The following is a 13,070-nucleotide window of genomic DNA, read 5'->3' on the forward strand; positions in this document are numbered from 1 at the left end:
GGAAAAAAGAACACATTGACACCGGTGTGTCAGACCCACCATACTTGCTCCGGACACTGCGAGAGGGCTGTACAAGCAATGATCACACGCACAGCACAGCGGACACACCAGGAACCGCGGTGTTGGCCGTCGAATGGCGCTAGCTGCGCAGCATTTGTGCACCGCCGCCGTCAGTGTCAGCCAGTTTGCCGTGGCATACAGAGCTCCATCGCAGTCTTTAACACTGGTAGCATGCCGCGACAGCGTGGACGTGAACCGTATGTGCAGTTGACGGACTTTGAGCGAGGGCGTATAGTGGGCATGCGGGAGGCCGGGTGGACGTACCGCCGAATTGCTCAACACGTGGGGCGTGAGGTCTCCACAGTACATCGATGTTGTCGCCAGTGGTCGGCGGAAGGTGCACGTGCCCGCCGACCTGGGACCGGACCGCAGCGACGCACGGATGCACGCCAAGACCGTAGGATCCTACGCAGTGCCGTAGGGGACCGCACTGCCACTTCCCAGCAAATTAGGGACACTGTTGCTTCTGTGGTATCGGCGAGGACCATTCTCAACCGTCTCCATGAAGCTGGGCTACGGTCCCGCACACCGTTAGGCCGTCTTCCGCTCACGCCCCAACATCGTGCAGCCCGCCTCCAGTGGTGTCGCGACAGGCGTGAATGGAGGGACGAATGGAGACGTGTCGTCTTCAGCGATGAGAGTCGCTTCTGCCTTGGTGCCAATGATGGTCGTATGCGTGTTTGGCGCCGTGCAGGTGAGCGCCACAATCAGGACTGCATACGACCGAGGCACACAGGGCCAACACCCGGCATCATGGTGTGGGGAGCGATCTCCTACACTGGCCGTACACCTCTGGTGATCGTCGAGGGGACACTGAAGAGTGCACGGTACATCCAAACCGTCATCGAACCCACCGTTCTACCATTCCTAGATCGGCAAGGGAATTTGCTGTTCCAACAGGACAATGCACGTCCGCATGTATCCCGTGCCACCCAACGTGCTCTAGAAGGTGTAAGTCAACTACCCTGGCCAGCAAGATCTCCGGATCTGTCCCCCATTGAGCATGTTTGGGACTGGATGAAGCGTCGTCTCACACGGTCTGCACGTCCAGCACGAACGCTGGTCCAACTGAGGCGACAGGTGAAGTGGCATGGCAAGCCGTTCCAAAGGACTACATCCATCATCTCTACGATCGTCTCCATGGGAGAATAGCAGCCTGCATTGCTGCGAAAGGTGGATATACACTGTACTAGTGCCGACATTGTGCATGCTCTGTTGCCTGTGTCTATGTGCCTGTGGTTCTGTCAGTGTGATCATGTGATGTATCTGACCCCAGGAATATGTCAATAAATTTTCCCCTTCCTGGGACAATGAATTCACGGTGTTCTTATTTCAATTTCCAGGAGTGTATTTTGAGGCCAGGAACCAGATGAAGAGCTGAATAAATAAGGGGTAGGATGCACTATTTTGTAATGTGGCTACGTTTTACAACAAGATATCGCCTGCCGTGGCCAAACTATTGGGCAGATTTGAAAAAAAAGGAAACAAAAGTCTGTGATAAACACAATATATGACTGATGGTCGAAAATGGAGCATTATTCGGTGTAAGAAATTGCAAAGATGTGTTTCATGCATGGTGCAGCAAAACTTTAATACCAGGAAATAGAAGGAAGACACACAGGAAAGTTCCACAGTAACACAGTCTGAACTGGAAGAAACATACCGCCTTGGATAGAATTCTACAAGAAACTGGATCGTTTAAACAACCGAAAACCGGTCACAGTTCTCGACAAAGGATAGTTAGCATGGTAGAATTCGAGGCGACATTAGATCGTGGGATTAAAAGTTCGTCAATATGCACAAGTTGACCGAAAAATCTGCTCTTCGAAGAATACAGTGTGGAGGCCTACTATAAACTTGTGGAAGCAAGGGCGAGGGAGCAAGGAGACAAAGGATTCTGAAACCAGAATGCAGTTCTTGTAGCGGAGTATCCAGTGCAGTACTGAAGTCCCTAACTGCATAGAATTTGATCTGAAGGGCTTATTTCAATAGTGGTACAAGTCCATTTTTCTTCATTCTGAGATACAGAGTTAAACGAGCGCTGAAAAATCTGCAGTTGAGATACCAGAAATATTCAAGCATATGGCTTCTTTCTATTGATGAACCTTTCTTTCTCTTTATTTGGACCGTTAATGTCAGAAGCATTATAGACAGAAAAGTGGAGGCAGTCATTTACAGGAAAGAATCGTCACGACGGTTGAGATAGTTACACCTGAAATGTTGGTGAATACATGGCGAGAAGCAGAATATCGTCTCGACGTGTGCATGGCAATAAATTGACCCCACGATGGCGTCTACTAACATTAAAAGAACTTGAAGGAATTCTCTTTCATGATACGTACTTATTGATGTAATTTTTCATTAATTTCCCCATTAAATTTATAGTTAAAACTAGGAGGTTCTTTTTCAAACACCCTGCATTTTAAATACAGTTCATTATTAACTTTATCCGAGGAGTTTAGAGTACAGACGTGTTCACTGAAGACCCAATGGAAATACATTAAAGAGACGAGACATAAAAACCACTGAAGATGCTTGAAGCAATTATGTAAAAGACATTTAATAAGAAGCAAAATTCAATAATTAGTGGAAAACTGGCAGCAAATATTAACAATATGACTACTTTGATTAAGGAACTAATGGTCGGGAATGACTATTTAACTTTTGAATCACAGGAGCAATTCACACCAAGTGACAACTGTTCAAAATAATGGCTAACTGTCTCAGTGTATGCATTACAACCGCACTCTGTCAAATATTCCCGTCGCAAAATGACACCGGCAGCTACGGCCCTAGTAACCAGTTCCTCTTTGGTATATGTTGACGTTTCACACACTAACTACTTATTGAAAACCAACAAGAAAGAAATCCACAGCAATGAGATCCGGCGATCACTTTGGCTATGGGACAGAACCTCAGCATCCAATTCAAATATAAGGGCGTGTGCTGTGCAGGTGTTCAAGGACATTAATATTAAAGTCGATGTTGTACTATCATGTCCTAACGACAACTTGTCGTGAACAACAGTATGAACAGTGTCTAACAATTGTGACAGCACACTGTGGATGAAAGTCTCGTGTCTTTAATGAGGTGGCATCAAAATATGTTCTACTAGTTACTCTTCTATAATAGCAACCTACGAATTGACTACTGCTCTTATCGTATGATATTATAGAACAAATACATTGAATTAACAGTTTAATGCTTAAATATAATAAGCAGACCGTACAGCTCGGTCTCACACCACCCAAGTGTTTCAGACTTCCTCTAATAATGTGGAGTTGGCAGTTCTCCATAATGTATCTTATTTTCTGTTCATATGCAACACAGTCACACGCCGCCGTTTCGCAACAGCCTCATTTGTTCCAGGTATGGCCACATCTGTCTTGTCCAATTCGGATGTAATTGAGTTTAGAACATGCTTGACACGGAAGACCAGATCGTGCAACCTTCTTCGTAGGGTTCTGATTAGGTAAATGTACGCGGTAACATCAAAAACGTTTGTTCCTCAAAGACCAACCCAAGGAGTCTCGTGTGACTTCAGCAGTATTAAGAATATTGGCGAGTAACAGATCCTGCTAAGAGGGAGGATTTACTTCCTCCCTTTCTCCTAGGTAGGTCACCTCATAGAATATAGTCATATGGTATACAGTATCAAACACAATCTCGCAGTTACGATAAAGTCACCCAACCGACGATAGTGCAGAATATTTTCATTTAGACGTTTCACACAGTATACGCCAGTGGCCATCTGTCTGTTGGAGCATAAAACGTGATTCATCTGGAGAAGCCATCAGTCGCCACTCATTGGACATACAGTTGCGATAGTGGTGCGTAAATTCCGGCCTTCGTTGCCGATCGACAGCAGTCAGCACGTGTGCATGAAACAGACGTCTGCTGAGGAGGCTCATATACACCAACGTTCGCTAAATGGTCGTTGAGGGGACACTGCTGGTAGCCGACTGATTTATCTAGGCGCCCAATTGCTCAACAGTTGCGCGTCTGTTAGCCTACACACACCTCCGCAGGCGTCGTTCACCCTTCGTCATCTATGACCCGTGGCGTCATCTATGACCCGTGATGTACTACAGTTGCGTCGGCGATTTTTTTGGATTTCGCCATTTTACCATGAACGGTGTACTTCAACTACGACGGCACATGAGCCGTTTACAAACTTAGCCGTTTCGAAAATGATCCCATTCGTAGCTCGAAAGCAATTGATGATGCCCTTTTGGCCTTTTCGTAAATCCCACCATTCCACATTACTGCACCGACTCCACTGTTTTCCGCATCCCGCTGACGCGCTTTACATATCCTCCACTGCTGGTGGTGCCACCTCCGCCTGTGAGTGGTTTTTGCACTCTGACGGCGAACATAGCCGGTGGTGACGTGAATGTGACTGTTTCGTGTTTAATTTCTTTTAATGCTAAAGCATACCAATGCTTTTGCAGTATCAAAATGTAGAGCTTTTATAATCACGACATGCCCATTTTTCATACGATGTTATTGGACACATCACTTTTAATAAACCCGATTTTTACATCCATAATAATTTGACTTTGCTTCACCAGAGCACAGAGACAGCTACATTTGCATTGCTCTTTTTCCGAACTTGTATTGTACATGTGTAAATTTACGCTTTTATCATAACGAAACTCCCACATTTCTGTTATGTAAAGTATTAAGTATTCATAAACATCATTAGGCACAGCGTCTAGTGGCACTTGCAACTTCAGTTTCATATCATCATCATCATCATCATTTAAGACTGAATTTGCCTTTCAGCGTTCAGTCTGGAGCACAGCCTCCTTATAAAATTCCTTCATGATCCCCTATTCAGTGCTAACATTGGTGCCTCTTCTGATGTTAAACCTATTACTTCAAAATCATTCTTAACCGAATCCAGGTACTTTCTCCTTGGTCTGCCCTGGCTCCTCCTACCCTCTACTGCTGAACCCATGAGTCTCTTGGGTAACCTTGCTTCTCCCATGCGTGTAACATGACCCCACCATCTAAGCCTGTTCGCCCTGACTGCTACATCTATAGAGTTCATTCCCAGTTTTTCTTTGATTTCCTCATTGTGGACACCCTCCTGCCATTGTTCCCATCTACTAGTACCAGCAATCATCCTAGTTACTTTCATATCCGTAACCTCTTTCATATCCGTAACCTCAACCTTGTTGATAAGGTAACCTGAATAAACCCAGCTTTCGCTCCCATATAACAAAGTTGGTCGAAAGATTGAACGGTGCACAGATAACTTAGTCTTGGTACTGACTTCCTTCTTGCAGAAGAGAGTAAATCGTAGCTGAACGCTCACTGCATTAGCTTTGATACACCTCGCTTCCAGTTCTTTCATTATGTTGCCATCCTGTGAGAATGTGCATCCTAAGTACTTGAAACCGTCCACCTGTTCTCACTTTGTTGCCCGTATTTGGCACTCAATCCGTTTATATCTCTTTCCCACTGACATTACTTTCATTTTCGAGATGCTAATCTTCATACCATAGTCCTTACATTTCTGATCTAGCTTTGAAATATTACTTTGCAAACTTTCAATCGAATCTGCCATCACAACTAAGTCATCCGCATATGCAAGACTGCTTATTTTGTTTTCACATATCTTAATCTCACCTAGCCAGTCTATTGTTTTCAACATATGATCCATAAATAATATGAACAACAGTGGAGACAGGTTGCAGCCTTGTCTTACCCCTGAAACTACTCTGAACCATGAACTCAATTTACTTTCAACTCTAACTGCTGCCTGACTATCCATGTAAAGACCTTTAATTGCTTGCAAAAGTTTGTCTCCTATTCCATAATCTGGTAGAACAGACAATAACGTCCTCCTAGGAACCCCGTCATATGCCTTTTCTAGATCTATAAATCATAGATACAATTCCCTGTTCCACTCAGAACACTTCTCCGTTATTTGCCGTAAGCTAAAGATCTGGTCCTGACAACGTCTAAAAGCCTAAACCCACACTGATTTTCATCGAATTGGTCCTCAACTAATCTCGCACTTTCCTTTCAACAATACCTGAGAAGATTTTACCCACAACGCTGATTAAAGAGATACCTCAGTAGTTGTTACAATCTTTTCTGTTTGCATGTTTAAAGATTGGTGTGATTACTGCTTTTGTCCAGTCTGATGGAACCTGTCCCGACTCCCAGGCCATTTCAGTTATCCTGTGTAGCCATTTAAGACCTGACACTCCACTGTAGTTGATGAGTTCCGGCTTAATTTCACCCACCCCAGCTGCTTTATTGCACTGCAATCTTTTGACCATTTTCTCCACTTCCTCAAATGCGATCCTATTTCCATCATCATTCCTATCCCATTCTACCTCGAAATCTGAAACATTACAGATCGTATTTTCACCTACATTGAGCAACTCTTCAAAATATTCCGTCCATCTGCCCAAGGCATCCACAGGATTCACCAGCAGTTTTCCTGACCTGTCCAAAATACCTGTCATTTCCTTCTTACCTCCCTTTCGAAGACTGCTAATTACACTCCAGAATGGTTTACCAGCAGCTTGACCCATAGTCTCCAACCTGTTTCCAAAGTCTTCCCAAGATTTCTTCTTGGATGCTGCAATTATCTGTTTGGTTTTGTTTCTTTCTTCAACATAACTTTCTCTGTCTACCTGAGTTCTAGTATGTAGCCATTTTTGACACGCCTTCTTTTTCCTTTTACAGGCTGCCTTGACTGTGTCATTCCACCAAGCTGTTTGCCTCATCCTACTTTTACACACTACTGTTCCAAGACATTCTTTAGCCACTCCTAGTACTGTGTCCCTGTACCTTGTCCATTCCTTTTCCAATGACTGTAATTGACTACATTCAACTAACTGGTACCTTTCTGAGATCATTGTTATGTACTTGTGCCTGATTTCCTTATCCTGAAATTTCTCCACTCTTATCCTCCTACATACGGACCTGCCCTCATGAACTTTCGGCCTCACAATCCCAATTTCACTGCAGGTTAAATATTGATCAGTGTCATCAAAGAATCCCCGGAATACATGTGTGTCCCTCACAGCCTTCCTGAATTCCTGATCTTTTATTATATAGTCAATGACAGATCTGGTTCCCCTGCCTTCCCAAGTATACCGGTGAATGTTCTTATGTTTAAAAAAGAGGAGTTTGTGATTACTAAACCCATACTGGCACAGAAATCCAAGAGTTGTTTCCCGTTCCTGTTGGCCTCCATATCCTCTCCAAATTTACCTATAACCTTTTTAATACCCTTCTGTTCGATTTCCAATCCTGTCGTTAAAAACAACCATGAGCAGAATAGTGTCCTTGTCCTTTACTCTAACAACTACATCACTGAGTGCCTCATAAAAACTATCCATCTTATCTTGATCAGTCCCTTCACAATGCGAATATACGGACAAAATCCTTATTTTCTTGCTAGACACTGTCAAATCTATCCACATCAGTCGTTCGTTTACATACCTTATTGCAACTACTCTGGGTTCCATTTCTTTCCTGATGTAAAGCCCTACACCCCATTGTGCTATTCCTGATTTGACTCCTGACAGGTAGACCTTGTATTCTCCCACTTCCTCTTCTTTCTCAACCCTTACCCGAATGTCACTAACAGCTAAAACGTCCAGCCCCATCTTACTTGCAGCCTCTGCCAGCTCTACCTTCTTCCCAGAGTAGCCCCCATTGATATTAATGGCTCCCCATCTCATTACCATTTGTTTGCCAAGTCGTATCTTAGGAGTCCCTGGTTTGTCAGTTAGAGGTGGGACTCCGTCACCTTCAAAGGTGCGAGGCATTTTGCTCTGATTGTTGCCAGCATTATATTTAAAGTACCAGGGAAGCAGGTTGCTAACCTTACTTGCCCCGAGTCCCATTGGGTTTTACGCCTAACGGTTGAGGGACTAACCGGTGGATTTGGTAGTCTTTGACGTATGAGCACAAAGGTGACCACGCCTCAGAATATGTCCGAGATGCCCAGCCTTATTCCAAAGTAACTGGTATCCCGACTGTCGGGACCACTTACTTGGCCACTCATACGTTGCCCGTGGTTCATGAACTAGGACATGACTACAGGAACCCACACCATAGTACACCATAGTACGCTAGAAAATGGATTCTGTATAAAAGCTGCAACTTGTAAATACAAAAATTGGCGAAGTACGAGTAGGCCACGCACCACTCTGAGGGTTCCATACAAACTGAATCATATGTATAGATAGTTCCTCCACGCCAAAATCGAAAATCTTGACGAATTTTGGGTTATCATTAGTGGTACTTAATAGACGGATGGAGAAGCAGACGGTTAACAAATGACAAAAAGAATCGTGCGATATAGTAACAAATTAACAATTTTCGACTTTTTTCCCTTATTTGTACTGTGAAACCTTGCTTGTTTCCAAATTTCCTGACTCTAGTCAACGAAAAGTACCCAATAAGTTTTGATGAACGAGTTTGCGTGTGTCTAAATATGTGAGATAAATGGCCGTATCTTTTGAGTGAACAGACTTGCAAGTTTAATTTTTCACGCCAACCACTTTCCTGAGAAAAGTGGGTTTTAACAGTCAGACAGACAGACAGACAGACGGACAACAAAGCAATCCTACAAGGGTTCCTTTTTTACCCATTGAGGTATGGAACTCCAAAAGGAGTTTTTTTAGTAACCGTAGCTGTTGTTCACCAATACAGTACGCAGATGCAGAGAAGCAGTGCTCTCCAAACATGGATAAACTGAGTATTGAGAAAACTTAAGACGAGAATGGAGTATGAATTTTAATCGAAACAGACAGAAATATGGCAGCAGCTGAACATTTATTTGAGGAACCATACATGAACAAATGAAGGGAGTATTTCAATAGTGGTACACTGTAGACAACATTTTTTATGTGGCCCAAAAAGAAAAACTCCAGTGGTGTTATGTCTGGTCTTTGCGGTGGCCAGCCCTGCCTATCCACCTTTCTGGAAAGCGACTGTCAAGAGCCGCACGCATATGGTTACTGTAATGGGGTATGGCGCCATCTTCTTGAATGAACACAAGCCTCTTCCCCGCCTCAGTATCGTCCATTTGGTGAAAGACGTACTCGGTCAACATGTCACAGTAAACGTCCCCGTTTATTGTCTTTTCTACAAAAATGAAAGGACCAATCACACGATCTTCCATCAAACCTCACCATACATTGACTTTGGAAGGGTCACATTGATGCTGAATAATTTATGTGGCTGCTCTGCCCCTCCAAATTCTGCAGTTATGAGGATTAACTGTTCCAATGACATGAAATGTAGGCTCATCACTGCACGCACGCATGGACTAAAATGAGGCAACAGAGGAGAAAAACAGCACTGGTTTCGTCTCGAGGTCAAGCATAGCTGCCAACTGCAGGGGAGCCAAACTTGGAGAGTTAATGAGTCAAACACCACAAACTGGAATTGTGTATGCCATTTTGTATAGTTTCTAGGACACATTAAAGCTGAAGAGTTCTTTTTCAGACACCTTTTAGTGCTGTTCAGTGCACTAGAATGAAAAGTCAGGGCTATTAAGGGCTAGTTTTGATTGGGGAAGGAAATCCCACGTATCCCTTTCAAAACAATCATCACTGGACTTAAGTGATTTATGGAACCCACAGGAAACCTAATGTTTGATGGATAGACGAGGTACTGAACCCTATCTCACACACTGTGCCACCCGTTCGGCGACGCTTACTGGTCACAGAAAATATTTGTCATAGTTCAGTACTGCCGCTAGGAGTAACCGCGCCACAACGGAGTGATATCTGGCCCAAAATACACGACAATGTGCAACGAGGTACGCAGACAACAGTCTGCTCCGCTTACACACACCGCAGGAGCTACAATTTCCTGACGAACTGTATATTCGATACTCTCCGCAAATGACCTGTGCACCAGACGTCCGGCAGTGTACGTCCTGTTTGCCGGCTCATTTACTATGAAAATCATCATTACCGAGATTGGACCACGAATGAATGATATGGTTGCATCCAGGACACCCGGCGATAATGATTCACCCCTGGACAGACGATGCTGAGATTTTTCCGACATCCTGCTCAGCTGGATGGACGGAAAATCACGTAACATAAGACAAGAGAGGACCGAGAGCAAGCAATACGTGGGAAACTATGAAGCAGCAACAACAACAAGCTGTCAGCCTGCTTAAAATTCGATAATTTCGCGCAACAGTGGAAAAGCATTAAATCGTTCCCCAACGTGCTGCCTTTAAACTAAGCTATTGTTGCAAGTTTCCATACAGTGTACAAGTATATTGTACATGCAGAACAGTAAATGGATCATTTTAAAGGCAGAAATTTATAAATATTTTACTGAACATATAATATTTGTAACATGCATTTAATAGAAAATATGTGTTACCATTCTGGTCTCACTTAATTCCACATTCCGCTAAAACTAATATTACTTCATACAAATGTCGCGCCTCGAGGGATTAGCCGAGCGGTCTGGGCGCTGCAGTCCTGGACTGTGCCGATGGTCCCGGCGGAGGTTCGAGTCCTCTCTCGGATATATCTGTGTGTGTTTGTCCTTAGGATAATTTAGGTTAAGTAGTGTGTGGGCTCAGGGACTGATTACCTCAGCAGTTGAGTCCCATAAGATTTCACACACATTTGAACGTTTTTTTTTTTTGTTGTTTTTCTTTACAAATGTCGCCATTTTGATATCCGTGTCCTACAACTGTACCACTATAATCTAATACTTTATCGCATGTTGCACTACATTTAATACCTTCTGCTATCGTTCTGTGTATTCTGCACCATATTACAAAAAGAATGAAACTAGTTAGTCCACACTGCCCTCGCTGAAACGAAATCGACTGTGGCTGGTTCGGTAAATCAGAGCAAATAAGTGACTATTCAGCGTAACAGTCTGGAAGTGCGATGGACATGTTTGTGATATTGAATTCGACTAGTGTCTGAGGCTTCAAATATCATGTTTTATTTCGTTATATCTGCCTATTTATTTCTTTTCATTGTTGACAAGCAGTACACTAAAATGCATGTTCCACTACATTTAATACCTTCTGCTATCGTTCTGTGTACCGAGCACCATATTACAAAAAGAATGAAACTTGTTATTCCACATTACCCTTTACAGGATGCGAGCTTTCAAAAAAACAATGGTGTAGCTCTCAACTACGTACCCTCAGACTAGATGTTTTCGTGTGGGGATTCGTAAAAGACATTGTTTACTAATCCCCACAAGAAAAGATCCAGAGGCGTCAAGTCTGGCGAACGAGCCGGGCACGACACATCTCCTCCGCGTCCAATCCAACGATTTGGGAATTGTCTCTGCAACCCATTTCTAGCCATCAGCGAAAAATGTGCCGGACACCCACCGTGTTCATACCACATTCTGTTCCTTGTTCCTAAAGGTATTTCTTCCAATAACAGACCTAATGTTTCTTGGAGGAATGTGGTGTACTTCCTACCATTAACATTTCCTTCGATGAAATATAACAATTCCGTCCTCCAGAATCCCACACCATTCATTCACCGACCACGGTTTTTGGTGTGCAACAATCCGCAGCCAACATGGATTTACAGTTGCCCAATAATGCATGTTATGCAAATTAATATTTCAAAAAAATGGTTCAAACGGCTCTGAGCACTATGGGACTTAACTTCTGAGGTTATCAGTCGCCTAGAACTTAGAATTAATTAAACCTAACTAACCTAAGGACATCACACACATCCATGCCCGAGGCAAGATTCGAACCTGCGACCGTAGCGGTCGCGCGGTTCCAGACTGTAGCGCCTAGAACCGCTCGGTCACTTCGGCCGGCAAAATATTTCCATCTTACGTGAATGTATCCTAGTCAGTAAATAAAATCAAATTAATAAATGCGTCACCCTCTGAATCTGAAGTTGAGCCCATCGGCAGAACTCATTGCGACGCATACAATTCGTACCAGTTAGTTCTTGGTGGAGACTGATACGGTTAGGATATTTATGACGATGCAGAACACGAAAACACTACTCTAGCTCGTGCCACATTCCCTTGCGATTTGACGCGAACTAACACAAGGATCTTGAACGACAGTGGCAAGAGTACCAATTTCCCTTTCCTCGTAAGTAACTTTCCTTTGCCGGATGTTTCTGATGCGTTATAAGTCTCTCTCACTGAATTTCGTTGGCATTCTCCGTAAATTAGAAGCATATCGGCTTGTTCTTCGAAGGAATACATGATTCACATTCGCTTGATCCGACGATACTAGTCTTACCGTTCCTATTAGTGTTGTATTGCGAAACCGTCGAATTGTGTTTACATATCAATGGCACGTTAGATGGATACGCTGTATTCGGCGAATATTTACTATTTGCACGACATACGAGAGAAAACTGTCAGAGCATGTGCTTCGATAAGTGTCGAAGTGATAAGGAATACCACTCAATCCGTGATAAGAAGATTGCAGCACTGCGTACCAATGGTCATCACTTCATACACCTTCTGTAAATGGACGTTCACGCCACCTTATTTACCTTTGTTCACCTTCAAAGACGTTAATGTTACACATCATTGGATTCGTCTAGGTAGCCGCTATCAGAAAATAAGTACCAAACTATAGCATCACATTTAAAAAAAACAAAGTTGACCTTCATACCTCTGAAGCGACCCCACCTAACAACAAAAAACAAACTTCATATTATGTTGCCCGTTGTCCCATGCAAGATTTATCCCACAAACTTTTCAGGTCATATAATACTTTCAGAGTTATTCTGGGTGGCAATAGTTAGTAACTCACCCTAACAAAAATTGGAGGACAAACGCTTGGCCGGCCAGAGTGGTCGTGCGGTTCCAGGCGCTACCGTCTGGAACCGAGCGACCGCTACGGTCGCAGGTTCGAATCCTGCCTCGGGCATGGATGTGTATGATATCCTTAGGTTAGTTAGATTTAATTAGTTCTAAGTTCTAGGCGACTGATGACCTCAGAAGTTAAGTCCCATAGTGCTCAGAACCATTTGAACAAACGTTTGTTTCCATGTTAC

At 43.5% G+C, this 13,070-nt stretch overlaps 1 protein-coding gene across 5 annotated transcripts in view; it reads left to right on the forward strand.

The window, feature by feature from the left end:
- LOC126284198 (aminopeptidase N-like) overlaps positions 1-13,070 on the forward strand; it is a 1,000,437-nt gene that overhangs the window by 532,545 nt on the left and 454,822 nt on the right. The window lies entirely within an intron of this gene.

Source organism: Schistocerca gregaria, chromosome 8, assembly GCF_023897955.1.
Source record: "Schistocerca gregaria isolate iqSchGreg1 chromosome 8, iqSchGreg1.2, whole genome shotgun sequence".
Lineage (NCBI taxonomy): Eukaryota > Metazoa > Arthropoda > Insecta > Orthoptera > Acrididae > Schistocerca > Schistocerca gregaria.